The 27,770-nt window shown below is 36.1% G+C and overlaps 1 protein-coding gene and 1 long non-coding RNA gene across 20 annotated transcripts in view; one reads left to right on the top strand and one right to left on the bottom strand.

The window, feature by feature from the left end:
• The window catches only part of MEF2C (myocyte enhancer factor 2C), a 185,430-nt gene extending 162,748 nt beyond the window's left edge, over window positions 1-22,682 (bottom strand). For 5 of the 19 annotated variants that reach the window (XM_019641117.1, XM_019641118.1, XM_019641134.1 and 2 more), the window contains exon 1: window positions 2,415-2,889. The gene's annotated coding sequence lies outside the window, so the exon portion shown is untranslated. Of the gene's footprint in view, window positions 1-2,414; window positions 2,902-3,035; window positions 3,158-3,747; window positions 3,841-6,821; window positions 6,907-22,492 lie in introns of those variants that run through there. The other 14 variants (XM_019641127.1, XM_019641119.1, XM_019641121.1 and 11 more) reach the window with 9 other exon arrangements.
• Window positions 8,644-27,770, top strand: part of LOC109381985 (uncharacterized) — a 60,144-nt gene continuing 41,017 nt past the window's right edge. Inside the window, exons 1-2 of the long non-coding RNA XR_002123853.1 lie at window positions 8,644-8,782; window positions 23,776-23,837. This is a non-coding gene — a long non-coding RNA (uncharacterized LOC109381985). The remainder of the gene's footprint in view (window positions 8,783-23,775; window positions 23,838-27,770) is intronic.

Below are 27,770 nucleotides of genomic sequence, written 5' to 3'. Positions count from 1 at the left end.
TATGCAATTTATTGATTCGGTAAAGTGAGCGCCAAGGAAGAAAGTCATAGAAATCTGAAAAATATAAAACATCCTGCTTTTTCAGGATTCGATTTTGAATCCTGAGATAGCCCTTTTCCCTATTGGAATGAGCCACTTTCCCCAAATTTTGAAAACTGAATATGTTTACAAAGAAGAAAAGAGGCAAGATGCAGTCAAGTTCTTGCTATTTAAATCTCCTGTATTTAATGTGTTTCTATTCTGAAAAGTTAATATATGTAATTGCATACTTTTAAAGTATGAACAGCTTAGGAAAGGTGGAAAATTGATTTTGTATTATACAGTACTCATTTTTTATTTAAACCAAAGAAACATTATTATTTAATAAAAGTTACATCTTCAATATTGTCTTTCACTATATTCCACATACTTATACAGCAATCAGAATACAAATAGTGTAATTAATGAATGAAGTAAAATACTGTCTTTAGTAAGAAGTCTGGAAAATATGCCACAGATACTCCAAAGTTGTGTGAATTATGTTAGTAAAAAAACCGGTAATTTTTATAAAGTTTAGTAAAACCTGAAGTAAAGATAACTGCCAACTATTGTCTCCTTAAGTTGACTTGGGGACAATATTTTAAACAAATATTGAGTTTAAAGTGTGTTTTGACAAAAACTTTTAGAATTGAGTTAGTAGTCTAATATATAGCCAAATGTACTTTCCTACAAACAGAATGAGATATTTTAGAGATTTTTTTTCCTCTTCAGAAAGGATATTAGATAGGTACACTTCATTTTACCTGTCAAGTTCTGAACCACTTGCTTTAGAACTACTTCTTTTAACTTAAATAATTTCATGCATACACTAAGACAATAATATGGTTTCTTAATTGCATTATATTTAACTAAAACTGATGGAGAAACAAAAATACTGTTTGTGCCATACTGGTACATCTGAATGTTTTCAAAGACTAGCCAAAACTGACATTATTTAAAAAATTAAATAAGATGTTTTAGTTTTAAATTGGAGATTGTTAATCTATTTAAAGCTAAAATTGGTATGCAATTCAGAGGTTAAACGGGCTTCACAGGTGGTCACATTTCCATGTCTTACCAAGTCTCTAGGGATTGAAGTTATTATACTCTACATAAACATCTTTACTCTGCAACCACAATTCCATTGCAAGGTGCCAGTGAAAAAGAGGCTGGTCACTCTTTTTGACTGGTATAATGAGGTGGCTGGAGTTCCCTTTATAGCACTTAGAAAATATATGCAGTCACTAGCCATTTCACAAGACAGTTACTATTAGAGTTAGTATCAGATTCACAATAGTAAAAACCACTTTGTGTCAAAGCAATTCTCCACTGAGGACCGTTTACAGAACTGGCAGAGAGCCCGATTCTACCTATTATACTGTCGGCATTCACATATAAAGGTATTTTATACAAAAGACACTCATTCCTAAAATTTGAAGAAAAAAAGGTTTTCCCAAAAAATAACTACTGGACCTAGAACAGTCACAAATGCTTGAGATATAAAATTTCCTTTAAGAATCAATAGCCATATTCTGGGAAACGGATAACATTAGTAATAATTTAAATACTTGCATAATATTTAATAATACCATAAACAATGTGCCTGCCGTGTTTATATATACTTGCTTTGTTCCAAACTTTACCACTGAGTTTGGTAACTTTCATCCAAAGTCTAAACAGAAGGCGATTTAAGTGATTTAACCTTGTTTTTAAACAGCTATGTGCTTGACTTGACCTAAACAGCAATTGCATACACCGAAACCCCAACATGAATTGTGAAATGTATAGACTACCATGGCCAGGGTATTACTTTTTGTCCACACCAATTAAGAAGCCTTCTATCAAGCCAGCACTTTGGTAAGGGTATGTATGAGATGCACAAAGGTGTATTCTGACAGACAGCCATGCTTCAGCTCAAACTAATCCCAAGAATTAGCGGCTCAGAAGCATAACCCAAAGCAAATCAGAGTCTTTGGGGGGACTCCGAGGAGCATCTTTCCACAGTGAACTAACGGCCAGTTCTTAAGGCATGTACTTCAAGGTCACAGAACATTCTTTGAAATATTAAAATCTACCAGGCTCCACACGCTCCACCATATCACACATGCTAATGATGTGAACTAACTTCATGAAACTTTAAACACATTGGTGTGACAAGAACGAGTCAGGAGTGATTTCAATAACTGATGGCAAACGGATAAGACTATCTAAAAAGTTACTTTCAGCAACAGACGTGGAAATCATGGAATCTAAGGAAAAGAATGCACAAGAAGCCTCAACTTCAGCCTTCAAAAAGGCACAGGGATAGACCCAGTGCCGGGGAATATACTGATGCAGATTTTAGAGACAATACCCAGGCTATTTCTATTTTCTCGAGAAATGTCAGAGGTACTTACAGCAAGGAAGACCCGATCAGATTAGTCCTTGGGATATTTTCCTTTCTTAAGAGAGAGAGAAAAAAAACAACAATAATCTTTACTTCGTCCAGCCTTGAAGTGCTTCTCCACCTGATTCAAACATGCAGCCACGGCGACCCACACAGAACCTTCAAAGTCAATCCAATAGCAGCCCGAAGATGTCTGGGTGTACGCGTGTGCTCAAGTGTCTGTGACTGCGAGCCGAGCAAGCAGAGAGCTGGAGACGATGTGCGTGTGCCCGAGCGGAGGGAGTGCGCGCGGGGGTGGCGCGCGCGGGGCCGCGCATTCGCGCGCGCCCAGGCTGCTCGAAGGAGGGGGACCAGGAGGAGGAGGAGGAAGAAGAAGAGGAGGAGGAGGAGGAGGAGAAAGTGGCTCTCAGCGGCCGGCCGGATTAAAAGTAACAAGACTCGTCCAGAAAACTGCGTCCAGGAAGGAAGTGACAGAAGACGAATGGGAAAAGGAGAGCCGCTCACAGCCTTTGAAACATCGCGTAAAAAAAGCAGGGGGCGGGGGGAATGGTGGAAGGATGTTGGGAGGGGAGGTGGGGGTGGCAGGGAAAAACCGAGCACGGGATTCTAAGCAGCGCGAACGATGAAGTACCTCTTGCCTTCCTTTTTTCCTTTATTTTGTCCTTGCCTGTGCCTTTGCCTCGCGCTGCCTTTCATTCCGTCTCTCCCTCCCTCATAATCCCAAACCGCTGACTCTCCTCGCGAGCTGGAGAAATCATCAGTTTCACTCTTGCAAAAGGGGGGCGGGACTAGACCTCGGAGCATTTTAATAAAACAAACATACAGCAGTTCGCTCCTCACCCCTCCAGTCGCAACTAGATTGATAAATTACTCCACTACACTACTTTAATTATGTATATGGTATGCAGAATAAATCACTGAACATCAGTACCTCAATCAAGCACTTTTAAATGATAATTGCATCTTGGTGAATCAATCTTTCCATTCCTGACATTTTGCTAATTTTAGTTTTACGGTAGGGTAACGGCACATGCCATACGCAAAGCTAATGACAATTCTTTATTGCACCAAATGAAGACAACACCGCGAGCAGCGGCTCCCTGTTCTCTGCCGGTGCCGTAGCCGAGGGCGGTCGGAGAACCGACTGTTTGGCTGCCGCGCGCTCGGCTCCCCGGGGACGCTGCGAGCCAGCCAGCCAGCAGGAAAGTCCTTCTAAAGTCGGGATCTTTCCTCTGACCAATAGGAGCGCGACCCTAATAGTTGCTCTTGTGACTTTTCTCCTGTTTGGAGACGCGTTAACCACTTCATTCTTCCACCCGTCCGAGCGCTCCTCAATTACTTACGCGTAAAAGCCACCGTCCAGGATGTCTGCAGCACCCGATTCCAGCGCGCTTTTCCTGAACTCCCAGAATACGCGGTTTTCGGCCCTGAGAGGTCGGAGGACTAGAAAGCGAGGCTAAATGGTTCTCAAATTTTAGCAATAAAAGAATTACCAGTACTTGAAATCTCGACTTCTTCGCGGGGCCATGAACTTTCTAATCAGTTTGGTGATATTTAGTAAGGCGGCAGCTTCCTCGGAGATTTTCCCCTCCCTCCTCTTACTCTATCTCTTCTACACCTTACTGGATTTTATCCAGGGCATTAACATGTAAACCAAAACAACTTCCCAAATGCATTAGGCTTCCCTAGCCTATAGCGGATGACTTCAGTTATCCTGAAGAGTTTCAGCTGCACAGGAAGCAGAAATCGAGACTGATAAGGAAGATAGTACTCATGTTAAAGTTTAAAAAATAAGTTAATATTAAAGATACTGGAAAGGCTACTAGGGAGTGGGCACCTCCCTTCTCTAGCCAAGTTACTCCACACCCAATAAAACCAAAGATAATATACCCCAATTAGTACACAAACCATGAAAAGACACGGTTGCATGCCAGAACTGTAGATTATATAAAATATTTAAACCAAGTTTTAAAATTTCAATATTGTAAAAGGAAGAACAGAAAACACATTGGGGGAATAAAAACATGGAATGTACAAGAGTAGACAATAGGAGTGTACTGAAATATCTAGCTAATTAAAGATATTTTGTCACTTAAAAAAATTCCTTTCAGCACTGTGTTTAACCCAATGACTAGTTGCATTTCCTGTTAAGTTCTGCCTGTTCCTCTAGACTATTTTAATGCGGAGGCCAGTGTGATTCAAAAAGCCTCCTGCTTCATTGCAGGGGCTATTGAAGTGAGGAGCTTTTTTCAGAAGAGTAGGCTCAACATTTAGGCATTTGCCCCAAGGCTTCACTTGAAAGGGTAAGGCCAGTACAACTAGATCTGAACAATCTTCAGGCTTCTGGCTTATCACATTGTGACTATCAGCACAACTAAAATGAAACTCTTGCTTTTATTATAGGAAAGCATGGCAAAGCAAGAACCATCTGAAATAGTATTTATTGCAGATTAATATCTACAATTTATTTGTTTGCTTGTTTGTTTTTCATCTGGTGAGTTTGCTACTACCATGAATTCATTTTACTAATATGGCAGAGATAATCTGTATTAGGTTTTCATTTAAGGTACAACTTCTAAAAAAGTCCAAAAATTTAAAGATGCATAGACATTTTGAATACCAACATGTGTCTATATATGGTGGTAAAAATGAAATTTCATTTTTTCCAGATTCACAAATCTCCTACCAAAGCAGACCATTTGCAGGAACATCTACGTTTATTTCCACAATGCCTCAAATTAATGTAATGAATTCTAACAGCCTAGTTGACATGTGCAAATAGACATAGGCAATACCTGACTTTGAACCACACTATTTTAGATGGATATAGAGAGTATTTATCACAGTATACTTCAGTTTTATATTTTTCTTCAAAAAGAAACTTATCTTTTAACATTTTTAAGAATCATTTAGTAATAAATATTATAACAAACCCATAATTATCAATGGTAGTACAAGCATTCAAAAGTATAACCTCACACCGGATAATTTGAAACTAATTTAGACCTGGAATGTATCACAATTGGCCTTTTAAAATACAAAATATTTCCTTCAGCAGATTTACCATCTTAATTATGTGTGACCCTAAGTTAATATTAGCATTAGTTTCTTTCCTTAGAACTTTTATAGTTGAAGTAGAATAGAAGAGGTTGCACAGACATGTACAATAGAAAGTCACCTGAGATTTAAAATTATTCATTGGAAATCCACAAAGTGGTTAATCCAAAATATGCTTTGTATCCTTCTTTAAATACTTATGGACTTTTTTTTTTTTTTTACTCCTTTAAACTAAAATCCCCTTATCCTTGCCACTTAATAGTACTTGGCTAGGATCACAATATTTTCTGGTGCAGGGAGGAGCTGGTACTAGGTGTTAGGAGGCTTGGAGTCTCTGGTTCGAGATTTGTGCCTAACTAATGAGTGTGTCTTTTCTGGGCTTCAGTTTGCTTATGTGTTCAATGAAGTCTCCAGTGTATTCCAGTTTTATGATTGGAAAGTAGAAAATTCTTATACCCTTTAAGCCAATTGGAAGCTTGTGGCCTAGCATGTTAAGTAAAAGGTGACACTTCCTTGAAGACAAAATGATGTCTGGGATTGATGTACTATTTAAACTAGCTTCCCCCCCTCCCCCATCACCAAATATTTCCTTCATTAAATAATTATGTGCTTTATTATAGATGTAAATATACATTAACTTGTTTTTTCCCTAAAAGAATTGTTTACCAACATATTTAAAGTGCTACAGAAGTTACAGAGAGCATGATCCTCAGGATTTTAACTCTAGGGAAAGCTAATTTCTAATTTCTGTTCAGGGTTGCATGCCATTTTACACTACCCTCCTCTCTTTACTACTTCCTTACATTAAATCAGCAGTCTACTAAAACACTGCACTGGGTCTGCCTGCTTTTAAGCTTGGCCCACACTGGGTGTAGCTTTAAGAAATTATTTTAAAGTAAGCTGGGGTGGTTACCACGGCAACCCACCCTAAAATGAAGAAAGTCTATAGATTAATCTACCCCTCGAGATTACTCAACTGTATAGTATTTGTTCTTCAGACAGAGTACTCTCAACACAAACATGATAACTGAACACAGAAGTTCAGAAAAATGTAAAATGTAGTTAAGATGCAAATTCCAAGCGCATTTAATGTTATTTTTCAATAGCTACAGTAGAGATGACACATAACTTCCCCTAAAGTGGATTCATTGTAAAAGAGACTTACAAAGATAGGCCCTGAAAGATGACAGCAGCTTTAAACAAAATGATATGATTTTGCTTATAATATAAAGCATGTAATGGTTATATAACTATCACTTTTATACATGTCTATATCATAAGTACCTAATGACAAGGAGTTTGGCAGTTTTACCTGTATGAATCAACTTTGTGGTAGATGTAACAAATGTTAAGCACTCACCACATACACATACAGTCATTTGCCTTCCATTCTTTACTTCATCTCTTCATAGAAGTTACTTCAGTTTGCAACTCTTCTTGGGCACCTTAAAATGTGTAAGTACAACAAGGTATATAGTTTTAATTAATGTTTTTAGAATGATTATTAAAGTACAAATAAATTTATTTCTAAAATTGTGAATCTAAAGTATCATTGATGCTAACTCTAGTATTAAACCAAATGAATGTGGATTGAATATAATTAAAATCATCAATAACTGTGATGACACTTATAACCTTTAATATAACTAGTACCAAATATCTAAATTTTAAAAATTTATTAGGTACAGCTATAGCACATGCATAGCATACACCATATAGACTACTTGTGATTGAGAATCTGCAACATACAAAGGATTTGTTATTGCAAGCCAAGGTTTAATCATATCCTTTATCTCATATCCAAATAGCCTATATTTATATTAATTTTTGTACCTTTAATTTTGTATCTGATGAAGAATTACAAGGAAGAAAGTCAAATCCATGTTATCCCAAGCTAACAAAATTTGTCAGGTTGGGATACTGAAGTTTCAACTGAAGTTGTGGAAAGGGCAGCATGGTTTATACATTGCCTAAAGGGAAATTTAAAATAGTTTGGGATTAGTGATGTGGATTCAGTATCCGTAATAAGTGCTCTTATCCAGTAATACCTTATCCTTCCAAGCACTGTTTAACTGTACTGAGCACAGACAAATGCCCTGTGTTCTAATCTGTTCGAAATTACTTTTCTGTGACTTTGAGGACACAAATGAACTTTTTCCTTGGCTTCACAATGGGTCTAGTCCACCCAACCTTGAGACATATCAGATGGTGAGGGTCAATATCCCTTCTCCCATTTGTACTAGTAAGACTTTTTTCATAGTGAAGAGTCATTAAGATTTATGAAATCTCTATATTTGGTTTGACATCTTGAAGACTTATTTTTAACTTGCTTTTGAGCCAAGGAGAAATGAAGAATTTTGGCCACTTTTATTTAGGGGTGTTAGCTGAGTTTAGTCTTTTAGGCTAAGGCCCACAGTGAGCTACTCTCTACGTGGTGACTGGTAGTCAGTACCAGGTGACCTGGTAAATTCCCTTTCTCCCAGCTCTGCTTGGTTTTTACAGTCTATTAAGTGGGGATCATAACACACATCTCCCAGGGCCTTTTCACCTTATAGAAATGCAATCGTTATGAAACAATGTCTGAAAGATATGTTAAGGCTTTTAAAAATGCCACCACAAATTACAATACATTTCTTCCTTATCCTGCATCACCATGCCCAAATAAGGCTGGATCAGTAACTTGCTTGCGATAAAAAGTATCCATATGCATGGCTAAATTTAATGGACTTTACCTTTACTTACTAAATTGTTAAATGTTCATTGGAACATTGATTCTATCCCATTTCTGGAAATATCACAGAAACCTTCAATTCACAGAACGGATTTTCACACTTCCCCTTTTAACTATTTCCTCTAGACACTTATCTACGTGTGTGTCCTTTAATTTTTAAAGATCTTTGCCCGGGATCGGGGTGGGGGTATGGGTTAAAAATCTCTTCCTGCGTTTTGGTGCCCACTTCTTTGTCTGGAAAGCAGAGGGCTGGGATTCAGTCGGGACGGCCCCTTAAAGACCCAGACGGGGGACGCCTCTGGTTTCAGCAGCTCACTCCGCTGTTATTGATTGCAGGCAGCAACAATCCCTCTGGATGATTTGTGTGGAAAGTGAATCCGCACTGGCTGGGCGTTCAGCAGAGGCGCAACAGCCGCAACGCCATTCAATTATTGCCGGTCCTCCCCTCAACACTGCTCTCACCACCTCTCTACTCCTTTCTCTACATCGCTCCGCTTCCCCTCACCCACTTTTCTCCGCGCGGACAGAGCTGAGGGGGCGGGGGCTCCCTCAAGGGAGCGTTTCTAGAGCTCCGAGGCAGCTAGTAGGGGGTGAGTGCGCCACGTGCGTGCGCCACGGGCGAGGAGGAGGCGGGCTTGGGGCCCTTCTGGGGACCTGCTGGGCCTGGGTGCGCAGAAGCCGGGCGGGTGGTGGCGTGCAGTCTTTGCGGCGGCTGTGCCAGGTTGTGTCTAGAGGCAGGATTTCACGGCTTGGGGAAAAGCGGCCGGTGGCTTGGCAAAGAGGCCGCATGGTGGGCTTTGGGGCATGGAGGAGGGCGCAACGCTGGTGGTTGGGCTTTGGAAACGGGCGGTGGCGGCGGCGGTGGCGGGGGGTTTGCCCTGCTGGTCTGGTTGGAGGATCTTGGGGATATTTCCCCTAGGTTGGCGAGAGAAGACCCCAAAGAGCTGGGAATGAGCTCCGAGCGAGGCACATAGTGAACTCACCCACGCACCGTGCACAAAGCTCTGGCACGCGGTTCGGGTCCGGCGGCACAAGCTTCTCGGAGCGCTCCGAGCATTTTGCAAGCCCGGGAGAGGGAGAGTGGCGCGCTCAGGTCGGGCTGCCGCCCCAGTCCTACACCATCCAGCCTGTTTTTTTCACCTGGCAGACTAATAAGAAAGGGCTGCGTCCTGGAGCTAGATTTTATAGCCCAAGGTTTCAGGCTCTATATAGGGTTATTTAAAAAGCTAACAGCCAAACCCTGGTTCTACTAGTTACGCTGCCTCGGTGGATGTGCGCGTCTTGGCTAAGAAAAGGCCACAAACAACGAGAAATGGGATCCTAGGGAGAAAACACATAACTCCCCCCAAACTTTCTTTCCCCTTTCATCCCTCTTTATTTGTTAGCACGCTAGAACGGTATCGGGGTCTCTTGCAAACAGGCCATCACGTAATGCAAATGCATGTGCTTGTTCTTTGATCTGTGTGTGGAGCTGTATGTACCAAGGGCACCAAATGTGGTGGAAAGATCAGTGCTCCAAAGGCATTCTAGAGCACTCTGCTGAATAAATCAAAGGTGTAAAATGTTGATATTGTCATGTTCTCAAAGCTATAAGCTGCTACCCATGTGACAGCAAGAAGCCGCATGTGGCTTTTTAAGTTTAAGTTAATTAAAATTAAATACAATTTAAAATTCAGTTCCTCAGTTAACACTAGACACATTTCAGGTGTTCAATAGTCAAGGCCAGTGGTGGCTACCTTATTTGGGAGATGGTGAACGTTTCCATCTTTGCATAAAGTTCTATTGGAATAGAATGAATGCTGGTTAAAAAAAGAGAGAAAAATAACCCGTTTTGTGATACCAGCTCAGTTTCAGCACACCCTGGGCGTTTGCTTTTCTTGGCACTAGTGTGAAAAGTTTTAAAGTCAGAATTTCAGTGTCTCCCTACGGAAAGAAATACTAGGAAACACTTAACAGAAGCACCTAATTTTTTACAGGGAAGGGAAGTTGGGCCCAGGGCAGATAAGAGATGCACCCCCAAATCATGCCATAAATTTGTAAGGAAGATAATTATGGCCACCTGACAGGGTCTAGTACACTTTGTGCCAGACCAGTGCACTTTCTGCCAGCCCCCTCTCGCCTAGGGTTGGCTGGGCAAATTAACTTTACAGAAAGGTGACCTGACAGGAGATTTTAGACAGGAGTACCCTTTCACAAGGGAAAATACTTCTAAGCATTCCTCTAAGAAGAAATTCCATTTAATAAAGAATCAGGTGTATAGGGAATCATACTGTCTGCCAAACTAAAAATGTATTATTGGTAGTGTCATAGATTCAAATAGTGCCTTTTTAAAGAGATGAATTGGGATAACATTGCGCTTACTTATACTTTAAAAATCCCGAGGAAATGGAATCACTCTTTTAAAGAGCTAAAAAGCACTCTTAAGGTCAGCGAGGTAAGGTGTTAAATAGGTGAGGATTGTCAGCAAAGCATAATCTTCACATTCTATGAAGACATCAGATACATTGATTATGACTTTGACTGATATTACTAGGGTGGAAATTGAGTAGAAATGTTAATAACATGAACAAAACTTATGTACAAATTATACTACCTGAGACTAGAGACAAAGCATTAACTTTCTAACTTCAATGTTTTGCTTGTTTGGGTGGTTGGTTTTTGCCATGATCATCCCCTATATTTCTTCATATTATTTGGGGGTGAAATGTTGGTATTAATTCTGACCGTTTGTGGTAACTAGTTTGTAAGTTAACCCTTAGTGGAGGACCCCTAAATGTTCAGATAGAAGGGCTCATGAATAATAAATCACTTTAAAACAACAATAAAATGTTTTTTAAAGCTTGCACCTCTCCTGAACTGATGCATATTTAAATTATTGTCTTTACTTCTCTTATTAATTTACCATTTGCATATGGTTCAAGATATAAAGGGTTCTTCCCATTCTCCCTGAAATCTAATAACCTAAGAGAAAAACCTTTTAATTCTTCAAGGCATGTGTACTAGAAGGCCTCAGGCTGTCTATGGCTGACCGCTGAAAAGGCTGGTCTCACTAAGAAGAGGATATGTGGCCAAAAACCATTTGTCTCTAACACATGGTAACTGTGTGATTATGCACAAGTCACTGACCCTTCCTTTGCCTCAGTTTCCTCATCTATAAAATGTGGATCATAAAGTGCTACCCTCAAACCTTTGTTATGAAGATTAAACAAGCTATTCAGTGTAAAGCACAGGGCTGGGAAAGTGGCCAACTGCAGTAAAAGCCATTCTTATTCTCCTGCAAAGAGATTCTACTTCGATATTATTAAGTCACATATGTGCCCATACTGGGGCTGTCACAACAGCAGAAGTTGAAGAAGTGGTTCTGGATGAGAACTGTTTGTGAGTTTTACCTTTAAGAGGTAGAGATCTCTTCAATCCTAAAATTCCCTGACCTAATAGGTAGAGGTTGCCTTATTTCCCTTTCAGACGCATGGTGCCTTCAGGATACTTTCAGGCTTCCTTTGTCTTTATTTTCTATTATTTGTTTTTTTCTTGAGGGATGCTTCCTTATACTTGTTAGCTGCTTGGTTGTGGAAAAGGCACTGGAAACTCCCAAGTCCATCCTCTTTTCACCCTGGTTGACCTTTGGAATGCTGTTGTCAGCCAAGAAGACATTGATATCTTCAGTCTCCTGCTAACTTGAATTCTTTAGGGCAGAGTCTGCTCAGATTATCTCCTGATGTCATTCCAAATGTCTGATGGCCATCTATGGCAACGGTGCTGGGCGATGGGGAGCCCGTGGAATACCTAACAGAGCATTCTGTGCAAGAAGGACCTAGAAGTAGTTCTCTGTTGGACACATGATCGACATTACAGCTATGTCTAGGGACTATTTGCCACTTCTTGAAACACAGAAGCCATCGACATTTTGCATTTTTGGTTTTAATAAAGTCCCACTTGGAATGTGTATGATTCCTATATCTGGTATTCACACCAGCTCTCCTCATTATGAACACAAAGTTAAGTAAGACAAAGGAGTCTAGAAAGGAGAGAAGAAAGCTACCACACTGCAAAATGTACCGTGTTTCCTCTGTCTCTCTAGGTAATTTTCCAAATCATGGTTTTAATTTAGCTGAGAACTTACACAATTATTTTAAAAATATTTTATATGTAACCTAAAATTTTAAACCATGCAAAATAATATAAAATTTTAATTTTTCAAGAAGGCAAGATCCTGCATACATTTATATGCTTTCAATATATACTAGATTTAAAAATAAGGAGATATATAATTATATCCATATTCTAATTTACTAGGAAGAAAAAGAATTAACTTGTATTATTTGGGATGAAGTCTCTAAATTATTTTGGAATATGGAGAATTAAAAGTAAAATGTAATAAAACTTAAATTTAAGTCAGTGATTAAAACTGGTTTGTTTTACCAGTGTATACTAGTTCACTGAATCAAGAATCCAGACCAAAGATGTCTGGTTTCCTGTAGATGATTTTTTAAAACTAAATTTGTAGTTAAATATTTCTATTTCAATGATGTATTTGTAATGCAATGATATTTGTAGTATATGTGCAAAAATGATACTATCAGATAGAATGTGAGTTGAAACAAATAAGTTCAAAGTGCCTAACATTTAATGGTCACTATTTGTCAGTGTTGTATTAACTGCTTTAATTAATTGTATTAAGTGCTTTATAAACTTCATTTCTTCTTATCAAAACAACAACTTTTCAGACAGATACTACTATTCTCCCCATTTTATAGATTTAAGAAACTAAAGCTTAGAGAGGTGATATTATCAGCCCTGGATCACATAGTTCATAAAGGCCAGACAAAGGACATGAAACCAGATTTGTTTGTTTCCAGTTGATGCCCTTAGCTATGATGCCATACTGCTTCCTTGTACTTCTAACCTTTGCTCACTTAAAGGGATGATGAGAGCAGGAAATGATATAATCAATATTTTTTTCCCACCAGAAAATATTTCAGAATAAACCTTCTTCTAAAAGGTAGATACTTTAGGAAGTTATTTGCTTATTTCAGTAATGTTGTCTTTGTGCAAGTCAAATCTCCTTGGAATTTGCATGCAGTCATAAGACCAGTCTTATTGTTGGCACATGTTTATCATTAAGGATGGATTTGTTGCTGAAACTAAATCCAAACCAAATGTAGTGAAGAAGGTGCTTGACAAAAGCTTTGATGGGGCTACAGAGCAGCAGATTATTTGATATTGTTCATAGATTGACACTAATTGCAGATACAAAAGGAGAATTTCAAGGTTAACCCTTATACAAATGTGTAGCCTTTGAGACATTTTGGTGAGTTACACTCATAAAAGTTCTGATAATTTAAAAAAAAAATCTAAATTAAATTTATTGGGGTGACTTTGGTTAACAAAATTATATAGGTTTCAAGTGTACATTTCTATAATACATCATCTGTATATTGCACTGTTACACTGTATCATTGTTTTATCTGTATATTTCACTTTAAAGGACTATCAATTTTCCTGAAAAGTATCGCAATGTCTCAGTTATCTAACAATATTTTAGAAAAATGTTTTCTTTTCCATGAGTATTCATGCTTCAAAGCAGCTTTTGTTTCATAATAGGGCATTTTATATTTGAAATAAATATAAAATATACTTATGATAATATGTTGATTAAACCAATATATTATACCAAGAAGTCTTACATTTTGGGATTGCCAATTTATATTATCCTTGTCAGTGTTCCATATACTATTCATTTCAGAGAAACTTCTCATTTATATTCATATTTGATTTCATCAGACTTACAAAAATAATTATATATCCATTTGCCCAGAATAATGCTCCAAGATCTTATTTTTTAGTTACATCAGACATCTTCTAAATTGATTCCCTAATCTTACACTTAAATCTAAAGAACCTTAGCATAAATATGTAGAATTAGTGACTTCCTACTAAATCTGAGTTTTTATATCCATTTAAATCAATATTATCTATGTGGTATAGACAAATTGTATCAGCTGGGTAAGTGGAGCATGCCAGAGTAAAAGAAGGACAAGTTGAAGGTGATTGTAGAGAAGTTGGTGATACAAAGACAAGCTTTGGCAACCTTACAATTATTATTTTCAAAGTCAATAGTAGCTCTTCCTTTGAGTGCCCCTATCTTCTCACAGCCTTTCATTGATGTGACCCACAAAGTCCTTTCATTCCTCGGCCGCTTTTTCATGTCCCAGAATTCTCCTGGGTTGTGTTCTATCAGAGGAGACTACCACCCCTCAAACTTCATGACACAGTATCAACATGTTACTCCTTTAAATGAACTCTTCAAAAGTTTTCTGAAAAGAGTTCGTAATCCAAAGGAGTACCCATGGCCACACAAATTCCTTGGTGTCTTGGTCAGGGGATGATTTAGGGAGGAGGCTTTCAGCATGTCTGAGTTCCTCGCACCTACAGTCATTCCCACCCACAGCCAACATGGAGGTGAGCCCTCGGTGCAAGTCAATGGGAGGCCTGGCTCTTACTTGAAGAAGAAATGTTACTGTTTTTGAAAGGTTGGGATTGGAATATAAGCTCTCTATCAGGAAAATGTCATGATGGTCCTTGAAAATTTGTCTACTTATTAAAAAAAATATAGCACATTTTAGTACCTGTTGTTCCAGTCTCCATTTCTTCTTTTCATGGGAGGCACACAGTTGCTACATGTTCTTTGTACCATAGCTACCACGTTGTCACTTGGTCTTATGCTGTGTGTACTCCCTTCTAATCCCCCAAAGCCATCAGAGGCAGTATAATTAGTTATTTTTTTCCAGACACATCTTGAAGGGGATACAAACCCTGTGAGGACAAGATGTGTTGCTTCCTGGATGAAAGGAAGAAGTTGTTAAGAGTTGGGTAGAGGTTCAGGATTGGAGAGCAAATGCATTCTGCCCTTTACCTCCTGTATGAAATCAGTGATAAAGCACCTTTCTATGTGCAAAGACGGGGCACATAAATATTTCCCAACTTTGTATAGCATTAAACCTGTTAATACAGAGGATCCATATCAAGTGGAATGCACTTTATATTACAAATCATCCCTGAAGAGATTCAGGAATGAAGGAATATAATTCTAAGTCAAATATTTTGAATATTACTTAAAGAGGGGTAAGAAACATCCTATAATTTTCTTGCTCCTTTTCACCCCCTTTAGCAATAGCCAATCAATAGATTTACGCCCTATCTTTTCCATTTCCTTCTTTTTTCCTTCTTTCCTTCCTTCATCTTTTCTGCTCTGTCTCTTCATCTTCAGTTGTAAATGTTCATTTTCAATTGTAAACTCAGTAAAGTTACACAGGCACACGCGCGTGCACTCACACACACAACTGGTTATTAACATTCAGAGTTTTCTCACTGCTTTGGAAAGTTACATTTTTTGTTTTAGACTAGACGATATTATTAATAATATTTTTCCATTTATCTGAATCACATCAAAATAAAATACTGTTAACAAAGGAGCATATTTCTCAACAATTGATGTATGCTATAGACAATATAGTCATAGGGTTTCTATGATTACTTTTGTTATTAATCATTATAATTACCCTGATTATAATAATGATGTACTCACAGCGAATAAGGAATGTGCTGAGTTGTTTGTCTAGTATTGCGAAGGATTTATGTTCATCCATCCACACGTTCTCACCTCACCCTTAAGTAGCTATGAGATTCTATATAGTTTGAGTAGCCTACGGCCACAAAATAACTTGCACAAAAGAGAATAAAGCCGGTGGTTTCCCTTACATTACTGGTAGGCTATAACCTCTTAAACTCTAAGTCAATGATGATTGAGTATTTTAAGACTTGAATGTTATGCATACCTACGTCTCATAATAAGCACTGTCTGTGCTGTTTTATTATGACTTTCCTAAAGAGTCAGCTCAAGCCACTTTTCATATTTCAAGCTGTATTATTCAGTGCCTGAAACTCAAGTAGAACTTGAGAATGATTTTTGATTTATCAGTAGTATTGGGTGAACCTTATCATTTGCCAACCCACATGAAAATAATTAAAATAAACGAATTACTTAAGTGCTCGTGTTCTTGCGGTCATAGAGGAGAACAACCCTCTTAAAGAAAAGGGTCATATGAGGATTCAACAATGTAGTGCAGAAGAGTTTATCCTAGTGCCTCAAATTCACCCAGATTCCTGGGCCCCACCAAAGGGCCACTGACCCACAGTCTCAGGAATCTGTATTTTAACTAGCTCTTTAGGTGTTTCTTATGTACGTTTTGTTTGCAAGCCACTGCCTTAAAGTAAGAGTAAGCACAAGATCTGGGAAGGCCTTCTAATTTCATAATCTTGACTTTTCTCCATTACTCGTATTCATTCCTGTCCTCCCAACTAATCTGAAAAAGTTTTATGGAACTTTTAAATTCTGAAAAAGTTTTATGGAACTTTAAAATTCGTGAACGTCTTTTAAAATAGTAAGAATGAGAGTTCATACTGATACGAAGCTTTCCATTGCCTGTCGTGGTTCATATTGTAAACAAGCAAAAAAAGATATACCACATCTATTCTGCCCACTCTAATTAGAACACTGATTAATCAGTGTGGGGATCTAATTCTCTCAAAGCTCTGTACAATTTCTCATCTTCACTTAGCTGAGGAGTACCTCTTTTCTTGGATGGAATATGTTCCTTGGATCCTGGGATCTCAGCAAAACTTATAAAATGGGCTTCACACCCAGGTACCTTACTGTTAGTGACCAACAGACCAGTTCAAGCTTCCGTGACTGCCAGCTGCACGTGAGCCCAGATTTCTTGCAAACAGGACTAGCACTGTTCTGATCACTTGAGAAACGTGGCTTTTCACTAAAGAGACTTTCAATCAATACAAATGCTCCTTATGATCTCGGTAATTACCCCTGTCTGCTGAGCAATCATAAAGGACCTTCACAACATGGCCCTCCTAGGCGACACGGGACACAGTGATCCATATTACCAGCCTTTTAACCTCGCTCCACACCCAGCTGCTGCCATTAACCTCTTTTGGACCCGGATATTTTTAACACTTCAGATTAGGGGTTCTCTGATGTGCCTGTTTCTTGTTACAATGTTTTACTGACACAAACACATTCTCATGCTGGCTTATTTACAGCAGTGAATGTGGTAAAAAAAAATTTTTTTTCGTTAAAAAAATGTTCTCCCATTTTATAAAACTAAAAACATTAAGTGACTATTAAGTCCTTTGTGTCAACTCAGCCCTATAGAGCATACTGAAAAGTTCAAAGCTATGTGTGGTAATATAATTTCAAGGGTGAGACCTTTCATGTTTTGTTACCAGGGTACCCAAGTGGGAAAAATATGGCCAGCTGGTTGGGAATGTATTTATTACAGAGTGATTTTGTTTGGCCCACTGATTTCACAAGCTAAATACTGGTGTTAGTTTTAATTATTTGGAATGCCGACATGGTGGGCTACATATAGCAATAGGGAGAGTGCAGGGCATGCCATTGTAGACAGGAACCCACTAATATGGTCTAGGATCCTTTTGGAAGTTCACAGTAAGCAGAGGAATCACCTTCTATTGGATAACTAAAACTTCCTTTCCTATGATTTACACATCGCCCCAAAGAGTCTCATCCATTCTGTAGCCTCACAGAGGTTAGTTACAAGACTTGTTTCCAATCACAAAATTACTAAGCAGTGAAACAGACTATGACTCTGAGCTGCCTACTTCTGTTCTGGTGCTCTTTGGGAAACACTCTTCAGCTTTAAAGAGAAAACATTTATGATCTGTCAAAGGCCAGTGAAGGACAAGTCACTCACTTTCACTAACACTCCTTTGAAATGCAGGGAGACAATTGAATTTTTTGAAAGGAAAAAAAAAGAAAATCTTGTGATTCTGCATATTTTGCTTTGACACCCCTGTCTTTCACATTTGTTAACAATGGATATTATTTACTGATTATTTTGCTTGCAGTTGATTTTCCTACTGTTATTGTGTATTGTTAAGTGGTTTGCAGATTAATAACTAATTTTTAAAATTTTTATTTCTCAATTACAATTGGCATTCAATATTATTTTAGATTAGTTACAGGTGTACAGCATAGTGGTTAGACATTTACATAATTTACAAAGTGGTCTCTCCCCCCCCCATAAGTCTAGTACCCACCTGGCACTATACAAGTTTTACAATGATTAATAACTAATATTGATTTGGACTAAATGTAATGGAATAAGCAAATATATTTAGATATATAATTTAGTTGCTAAATAGGATCATAGAGCTAGCTGGTGGAGATCATTTTAGATCAATCACTTGCAGGGAAACCCTATCCACAATTTCCTACCATATCCTATATCCCTGTTTTAAGCTCCCTCTCTCTTTTTTCAAATTAATTTGCATGTCTGGGTTTTAAAGCAAATATTGCTGCAAAGCCCAGTATTTGTTGCCAATAGGTCCAGTAATACTTTAAGATAAATTCTTTAAAATTCAGAATAAGGTAGATATCTCCTAAAGAGTTTGTTTTCTGGAGTATCCTAAAATAATTGAGTGTTTAGTCTGAATATACTTTCATGACCTTGATTGAATCAGTATGTTGTATAGCATTATCAATAAATTATATTATAACAATATAAAATATTTATATAATTAATAATTATTTGAACAAATATCAGATACTTATATTAAGACAGGATTATTGAGTCATAGAACTTCTGAGCGGTTAGAAAACATTTGCTGATGAGGCCTTTGGGGTTCAGAGAGGTTTGGTAATTATACACACACACACACACACACACACACACACACACACACAAAAGCTTGTTAGTTGTTGAGTCAGTTATATGAACTGCTTAATACACTCTGCATTTGAGTATTGTACATATGCTTATGCTTTGATGTATTTGGTATTTTTAATTATCCACCAGTATTTCAAAAAAATTTCAACCTCAACTTTTGATTTCTGCGTTCATCTTCTAAACATATATATTGCCACTGACTTTTTTTATTTCTATCTCACATACACCATAAATATTTTCAGTTTGCAAATCAGTTTAAATGGTAAAGAGAATCAAAAAAAGAATTTATACCTTAAATATTTTAATGTGTTTACACTCTTTTATAAAACATTTTAATATGCTCTGATAAAATTGTCTATTTTCCTAATAAGGTATTAAGTTTGGTGACTGAAAACAGTTCTCCAAAGGAATGTAACTCACATTAATTTTTCATGTGCTCTCTTTTACTTATAGTTTGATACTCCATATGTTTAAAGACTAACAGAAAAAAAAAACCCCACTGGATTTGAATTTGGGAGACAGACCCAAGTCTCCAGTGACATCTTCATGTTGGTTACCTTGGGTAAATTTCATTTTTGTGCTTCTGTTTCATTTAATTTAAAATGAGTAGTTAAAAGCTTCAAAGACTCTTCCCCACAACTCTAAGATTTCATGAGCTCAAAATAAGATTTGATTGAAAGAAATGTGTGGGCTTCATTATGTGGCTGCCCAGTATTTTCATGGACATACACTTAATACATACATCTGACTTTCCTTTAAGGAAATTAACTCTTAGTAGGTGTGAGATATGGACATCAAGAAAAGTGGGATAAATGAAGGAGAAAAAAGTTAATGACAAAGGAGGAATGGTAGGTGGTTGAAATGACTCCCCTTTCACCTCTTTATGTACAGTCTAATTATTCCTATTTGAAAACCTACTGGCACCAGGTATTATCAACAGGGATGACTAATATGTAATTTTTATCTTTACTGGGTTACATTTGGCCCAAGGGCAGTTGACAGATGTCAGTCAGGTGGCTGGTCAATGAGGAGATACACATAAAGCTGCCAAAATACTTTTGTTTCTTTAAATACCTATAAGAAAAACCATTTTAGCTGGAAACTCTGTTGTCCTGAAATTAAATAGATTGATATTCACAATATAATTTATTGAAGTTAGTTGCTGGAGAATCAAGATTGTCCTTATGAATACATAAGGTAAACAAAATGTTTTTCAAATGTCTTTCCGAAACAGTGGAATAATTATATGTTCTCCACTATAAATATGTCCTTAGGGTGTGAAGATGTATTGTAAATAATGCTTAAAATGCATATGTTTCCAAATTAATCTTTTTGGGAACATATGAGTTATTGCAACTTTAATCCACAATTTCTGACTAGGACTTATTAAAAGAAATCATTCCCATACATTGAGGGAGTTGGCATAGGTATTTTCCAGACATGAAAATTGAAAGTTTATCAGAGAAGGACAAACATGTAGCTGCATGTCAAACTAGGGATTAAAGCGTCTTCTCATAATCAAAAGAAAACAATCATGGAATTTTGGATTAAGTCACAATTCAGGGTGTGGTTAAAATCATAAACTTTAGTTATTTAGAAATATTTGGGCTATACCTAACATTGTTACGAATAGGTCCAGTCACACTTTAATAATTCACAAGTGCATAAAAATAGTTTGGAAGAAGCTTTTGTACTGCTTACACTCGGTGTTAATAACAAACAGTGCAATAATTATAGCCAATAGTAATGCACATACAAATCTAACAAATGTACTTCTGAAGTTGATTTAAGAGTGTATGTTCAGCTTTGCAGTAATTAGTTACGTCTAAAAGTGAGTGATCTGATTCTTTAGGAATATAGCGTTTAACTGACCAGATAAATAAAATCATCAAGTGCATGGAGTACATACTCATTCTTTAAAGGACTAATGAAGTTATCTAAAAAATTTAGTGACCATGGTTACTCAGGTGCCAGAATCAATATAATGAAGAAAAATATCACACAAAAATAGCAGTTTGAAACCACAATATATTCCTTTTTAACAATAAAATATGCTTCGATTTTCTGAATCATGTTCTACATGTAATAATTTATAATGAAAATCAAATTTGGGTTTACATTTTTTAAAACATGGGTCCATTAAATTGTAGATAATATTATGTTTTAAAAATATTAGTTTTTTGGTTGGATCATTTCTGGTAATTTTTAAAACCACAAATATTTCATATTTTAAATAGCAATTAAGTCATACTAAAAGAGTATGATACTTATAAATTGGTGACATATCTGTGTCAGCATTGATTTGAAAATTGTTTTAGACATAGTGGTCATTTAAGAAAGATCTTATTTTCCCACTATACAACTATGTATTAAACATGTAGATTGAAAATTATTGATGGGATCATCAGAATAAAACAATTGCCTCATAGTATTAGTAATTTATATTGGTAGGGGCCTTTTTCTTCTTAAGCACCAATTCTACCCCCCACAGTCCAGAAAATTGATTTTATGCATAATAATTTATAGCATTCTCGATCAATGTATGCTGTGTGTGTTTTACATTCATTAGCCCATGTTGCTTGTGAATATTGAATTTGGTTATTAAAATGGTTTCATATGTTTATGATGTATAGTCCCTAGCTTTGAGCTCCTTACTTGCTTAAATAAATGTTTTCAATTTGCTATAATACAACAATTTGTAGAGAAACGCTGTGAAGCATAGTTAAAAGAATGAGTCCTTGAAATAGCATCACTTTTTAAAAATATATCCTAACATGTGGTCTCGTTTTTCCATGTTTTGCATTAATTAAAGTCTTATTCTGAAAAAAATATTTTTGCCTAAACTTTTGATTTTACAAAATAAAAATACCAAATATATAAATGTACTAATTTTGGAAATCAATGACGTAAAAACATGCTTTAGTACTGTCTTGGTTGTTTATTCCAAAGATTTTTCTTTAAGAAACTCTTTGTAAAGTAATGAGAAAATGTTGCCACTTTTAATTATGAAATCTTCTGTGCAATACATTTTAAAAATAAAATTAATTTCATATTTTTTCTAATCACATTCCTATCACATGAGCACAGAAAAAATACTAGCCCATGAAATATTTGAAAAGAGCATGTACCATTTTACATTTTTATTTGGAGACTTATTGAAAAATAACATTTTATTCAGAATACATGATGACAGAGAAAAAAGATGAAATGATATTTATGTGTTTATTTAAATAGTTTAATATCATATATGTAATTAATTCTTCATCTTTCAGATATTGAAGATAGTAATGAGACCAAAATTAAAATATAAAGTATTTTCTTTAAGAAAAAACTTTTTTTTTTTTTAAAAATCCAGAAAATTGTCAAATGGTAACTGCTCTACTTTCTACACCAGGTAAACACATTGTTGAGTTAGGTGGCTCTGATTCCAATGGTCTCATCAGCTTTCTGAATGTAGGTACCTCAGCAGTGCCTCTTCTAAGATAAGAAAATCAACTTTTAGAGATTAAAAAATATATTTTGGCAATTGAAACTCACCAGTGCCTTTCTGCTTCTCCAGGAAGTTGTACCCGTCAGCACCTGCTGAGGGCTTTGTTGTCCAAACTCTGACAGGTAAAAAAATTCCTGTAGAATAAAGCCAGACCAGCTGGCTTTGAAGAGAAACCCCCCAGTTTGGGCTGTGCTTGCCTCCTCTCCTTTTCTATGAAGACCCAGGCTTTCCCCCCTTGATCGTCAAGCCGTAAGATGCGTGATCCCTGTGCACAAGTGTCTGGCAGGACGAGGTGCACCTGTTCCTGTCACTCTGGAGTAAATTTAGCTGTAAAGGTATCACTGACAACCAGACCTTTGTCAGTGCTGGCAAAAGAACACAGAACTGCTTCCCTCCCCTCCCCCCTTCCAAACCCCTAGGCTGCTAGTTCAAATGGAAAATATCAAATCGGAAGTCTATCCAAAAATCATTCCTAAAAAAATTAAGATTGCTTTCACATGGTAAAAAAGTAAGTTTCCTTATTTCACACAGACTTCAAAATTACATTTCCAAGAATAATCTTGGAACAAGACAAGTTTTTGTTCAATTAATTGTGGCTGGAAACTTTTTAATGGAAACATACCACACACTTCCTTCATTTCAGGTTATTAAATTGTGTTAAGCATTAAAGTTAGTTGCCATTCTTTGCTGTAGCTCATTTGTTCTTTTGGATCCAAAGAAATATTAGAAGGTTAAAACTTATCACATAGGAGGGATTAATCACACTACCAAAATTAGAAAGCATGTAGTTCTGAGAGACTGAATGTCAAAATTGTAGGCTCATAGCACTTAAACTTTTGGGAATCTAGGATCCCACCACAACATTTAAAATGGCAGCTAATGTCTGTGGGTGTTTAGGAGCTGGCAAAAGCTAGCATTCTCCTACTCTTTGATTAAGGTAAGGACATTTATCATTTATGTGAAGTTTTTAAACATTAATTTCTTTACTGATGGTTTGAGAACAACTCCTTTTGAAGGAAAATAGAGGCAGGCAGTGTTCATTTATATGTTTGACATAAATATAGTAGTTAAGATATTTTAGCAGCCCAAGAAGTAATGTGCTTAGCCAAAGCATTTTGAGTTTCTTTTTAATAATTACAATTTCTTAAGTGGTGTTAAAAAGAGTTTTGCAAAGCACCTGTTCTACCATATTATTGCTACCTACAAGGGTTGGGTGTGATGAGAAAAAGAAATCTGGGTCAAAATAAAAAAAATGCTTTGTAAAATAAACAAAGTTCCTATTTACTTACTATGTATAAACAGCCACTCACCAAGCCTCATTTCTCCACAGGGCACCACTTTCAGATAAAAACATAGACCTGAATGGCATCATCCAGTATCCAAGGAAACCATGTAAGTACCTCTCTCAGTGTGTACTTCTCTTATTCAGAGTTTAAAAGCTAGCTGAGTACTGAATAAGTGAGTGTTTTTATTTAATAATTATACAGGAGGTACTTTTTAGGAGTTAGCTAAAAAGAAACAGGTTCTTGATTGTTATGTGCGTCATAACAAAATGCTTATGTTTTCATCATATTTCATAAAATTATGTGTTTAGTTCCAAACTCTCCATCAATTCTCATTCTTGGGTACAAAACAGCTACTCAAAGTCCTAATGAATTGAGAGTTTCAAACTTTTCCAAGCCCCATTAGTGTCTGAGAAACAATGTTTCAGAGGCCTTGTGCCAAGAATAGTTACCTAATTGTAATAAAACTCTTTAAAATTTAAAAATTAAGAAAAAACAGCTTGGAAAATAATATTTTATTGGTAAACATTTATAGCAATTTATTGGGTTTTAGACTTGCTTAGGGGTGAGCAAGTGTGCAAAGAGATGAGGTTACAAATTTAAACAATGCAAAGAATCTTGAAAGCAAGTGTAATTTCCAAGATGCAAAAATCTGTAGAAAAGTTTCGAAGGTTGGCATATTCTTTTCTTTTCTTTTCTTCCCCAAATGAATGTACTTTTTTTTTTTTTTGTAACTAATTCCAAGGTTCTAATTAATTTTCAGAACTATGGAATCTGCTGTGGAAATTTAGTTTCCAAATAACATGCTATTCTGGAAAATGATCAATTTCTAAAATATTTGGAATTTTCTGTTAAGTATTTATTAACCTGGACTTTATTATTTTTTCATTGTTGCACTACCTACTTTTAAAATTAAATATTTTCAATAGTAAATGATTATTCATTATTATTTACTTTTTCATGAAAATACTTAAAATTTTCTGTTTACTCTTGGAATTATAGATTTCTTTTTTTAGCCATTTGGATCAGCTATATGGTTTATTTAGTCTTTTAAATACAGGCATTTTATGTTTCATCAAGGTTTACAGCAGTTGCATTTAAATGCAACTGGTTTAGCCCTGCGGTTTGTGAGTTTTTCATATTATTTTCATTTACTTTTGTTACTCTTGTATTTCTATCTTTCCTCTGCACCATGGTTCCTTTCTAAGCATAGCGGTAGAGATGATCTCACTCACAGTTTCTCTGCTGTATTAGACCAGGTAGACCATGTTCATATTCAGGTCTAACTTCAGGAGCATTTCACTTTCTTACATGAGGAAGTCAAATTGTATTGTTTATACATTTTCATGTTTCTGTCTTTTTATATATGTTACAAAATGCATCTTTTTGAATTGAGAGATGAGAAGTTATGTGAGACTAAGGAATTTGCTGGAACTTTAGAAGGGTGTAACAAATAGCTTCCTCACTTGGTAGAAAGCGAATTTTTTATGCTAGTTACAAATTCACAAGTGTGGAGCTTGAGGCCTGAAGTACTACCCTCTAAAATAGGAATTCCTTGCCACAAAATAAAGGTTGGGCCGTTGTTGGGTAAACTTGGAAGCAGAGCATGGTTAGAATGGATCTTTATAAAGAAAGAAAATGCAAATTGAAGGGGAAGACTGGCTAATGTTATAATTCTGTATCTTGGGGAAATGGAATCTTTTGAAATTCCAGTCTGCTTATAGCGAGAGAATAAAGAAAATCTATACTGCAATGATTATGGCACATTTTTAACTATTTATATTATAATACAGATTTTCTAGAAAAATCATTTAAATTTGATACGTTTGATTCAACCTCCTATAACAAAGGAAAAATGACTTGATAGAAATAAATTAATATCTACATATCCATTCATCAGTAGTGTTCTCTCTAACAAAGACCATCATTATTCAATAGAACTTTCTGTGATGATAAATATGTTCTATATCTGCACTGTCCAATATGGTACCCAGTAGCCACATGTGGCTATTGAGCACTTGAAATGTGAGTAGTGCAATGAAGAAACTAAATTTTGAAATTTATTTAAATTTAATTAACTTAAATTTACACAGGCGACATGTGACTAAGTGTTTACTGTACTAGTATTTTGCATTCATCAGAATTTAAAATACTATCTTGCAAATTCTCATCTGTTGGTATTGTATCATACAATATAATTTTTATATTTACTTTAATATTTGAAATATCATTGCAGTGGAACTTCTTTATAACATTTTCCCAGAGATTAATGTTTTTAATATTGTTGATGGGGCGACATTATAACATTGTTTTATAAGCCTTGGGTAGCAACTTTTAAATGGCCATTATAAACAAGACTGTGTCTAAAACGAAAAACACTAATGAAAGTTCTTACTATGGTGATAAATATTTTGAGAAGTTCAGCTACAACTTCTGCAATACATTTTTGCAAATAATTCCCAAAATGTAAGCAGCCTACAAAAATGCTCACTAGCCTTGATTCCACAAAGCTAATTCTGCTCCCAAAGCACATGTCAGGTTTTAAATCTGCCCCATGGCCTTTTCAGGCATTTAGTGAAAATGAACATTAGAATGCATGATGATATTTTGATAATATTATTAGTACAGTAATATTATAGACATAATACTTACCTAAAAATATACTGGTAATTTAAAATTTACTTCATAGGTTATTGGTTATTTGTAGGATCCTGAACTAGAGACCATGAGAGATTTTTTGGAAATAGAAGATGTAACACTCATCTTCTTAGGGACTCCATTTATTGGACTTGGGTATATCTTTTTGGATGGGTAGGATTCAAATCAGTTAAGAAGAGAGAGGATACTTTTTCTTTTGGCAGAACCTTACACAAGCTACTCCGAGTGTCCGTCTTACTGCAAAACACCCAGATTCTAGATAAAGCCTACCTTCTAATGAGTTACTTGATCCCCCCCCAAAAAAATTTTGGACATCTCCAAAGATTCTTCTCCCTCACAAACAAACGAAGTGTAGTGGAGAGTAGAACTGAGAGCAATACGCAAACAGGAAATGTGGGAATGGCAAAATTGATTTGGATGAGTTGTATTGCAAGGATGCTGTTGGAAGGATAGCAGCCATGTGCCCTATGAGATTTCTCGTAAACCTAGCCTTATTAGAAGAACAGGAAGCAGTAACAACCACAGTTATAGACCCAGCTTTCTAGTCTCCTTTGATGTCTTCAATTAGGTAGTCAACCACTTGTGTACTGCCAGATCTATTTTCAGAAAAAATGTCTATCCTTAAAAGCCATTGACCTGTGTGGAGAAAACATGGTCTTCCATTAAGGGAATCTTACAATTCAGTCTTCATTGTCCTTGTAAAATGTTATCTCTGATATCTCTAATGCTTGAGAAATAGCTTTCATTAAGAAACATGGAATGTGACACCTGAGTCCTTAACCACTGCTTCAATTTATTATGTAATTATTTACGTATTTTAAAATTAATCTAAATTTTTATTATGAAAATTTCAAACATATTAAAAAATAAAGAGAATAATATAATGAACTATGCCTACCTTCAATAACTATCATCTAATGACCAATTACGTTTCATCATTTCTACTTTCCACTCCACCCCAAATTTTTTTGAAGACAATGCCAGGCCTGACATTATTTCATCTTTTAATATTTCAGAGGTATCTTTAAAAGATTAGAACTTGCTTTTTAACTGAAAATATGAACCACATCTAAAAAATGAATTGTATCTAAAAACTCAATATGTCCTTATTGTTATCACATATATGCAATCAGTATTCAAATTTTCCAAATTTTTATGATTACTTTTTACTGTTTGAAACAGAATATAAATAAGATCTGTGCATTGCAATTGGTTGATATTTCTCTTCTCTTTTCATCTATAGGTTTGTATTTATTTTCCTTATTTATTGAGGAAACGGGATTGTTTATGCGTAGAGCTTTCCACAGTTTATATTTGCTGATGCATTTCTGTAGAGTTGTTAAATAAGCTCCTCTATCCCATGTCTTTCTTTCGTTCTTTTTTT

This window comes from Hipposideros armiger, unplaced genomic scaffold (assembly GCF_001890085.2).
Source record: "Hipposideros armiger isolate ML-2016 unplaced genomic scaffold, ASM189008v1 scaffold_57, whole genome shotgun sequence".
NCBI classification, from domain to species: Eukaryota; Metazoa; Chordata; class Mammalia; order Chiroptera; family Hipposideridae; genus Hipposideros; species Hipposideros armiger.
This window is presented reverse-complemented; position numbering and strand designations above follow the sequence as displayed.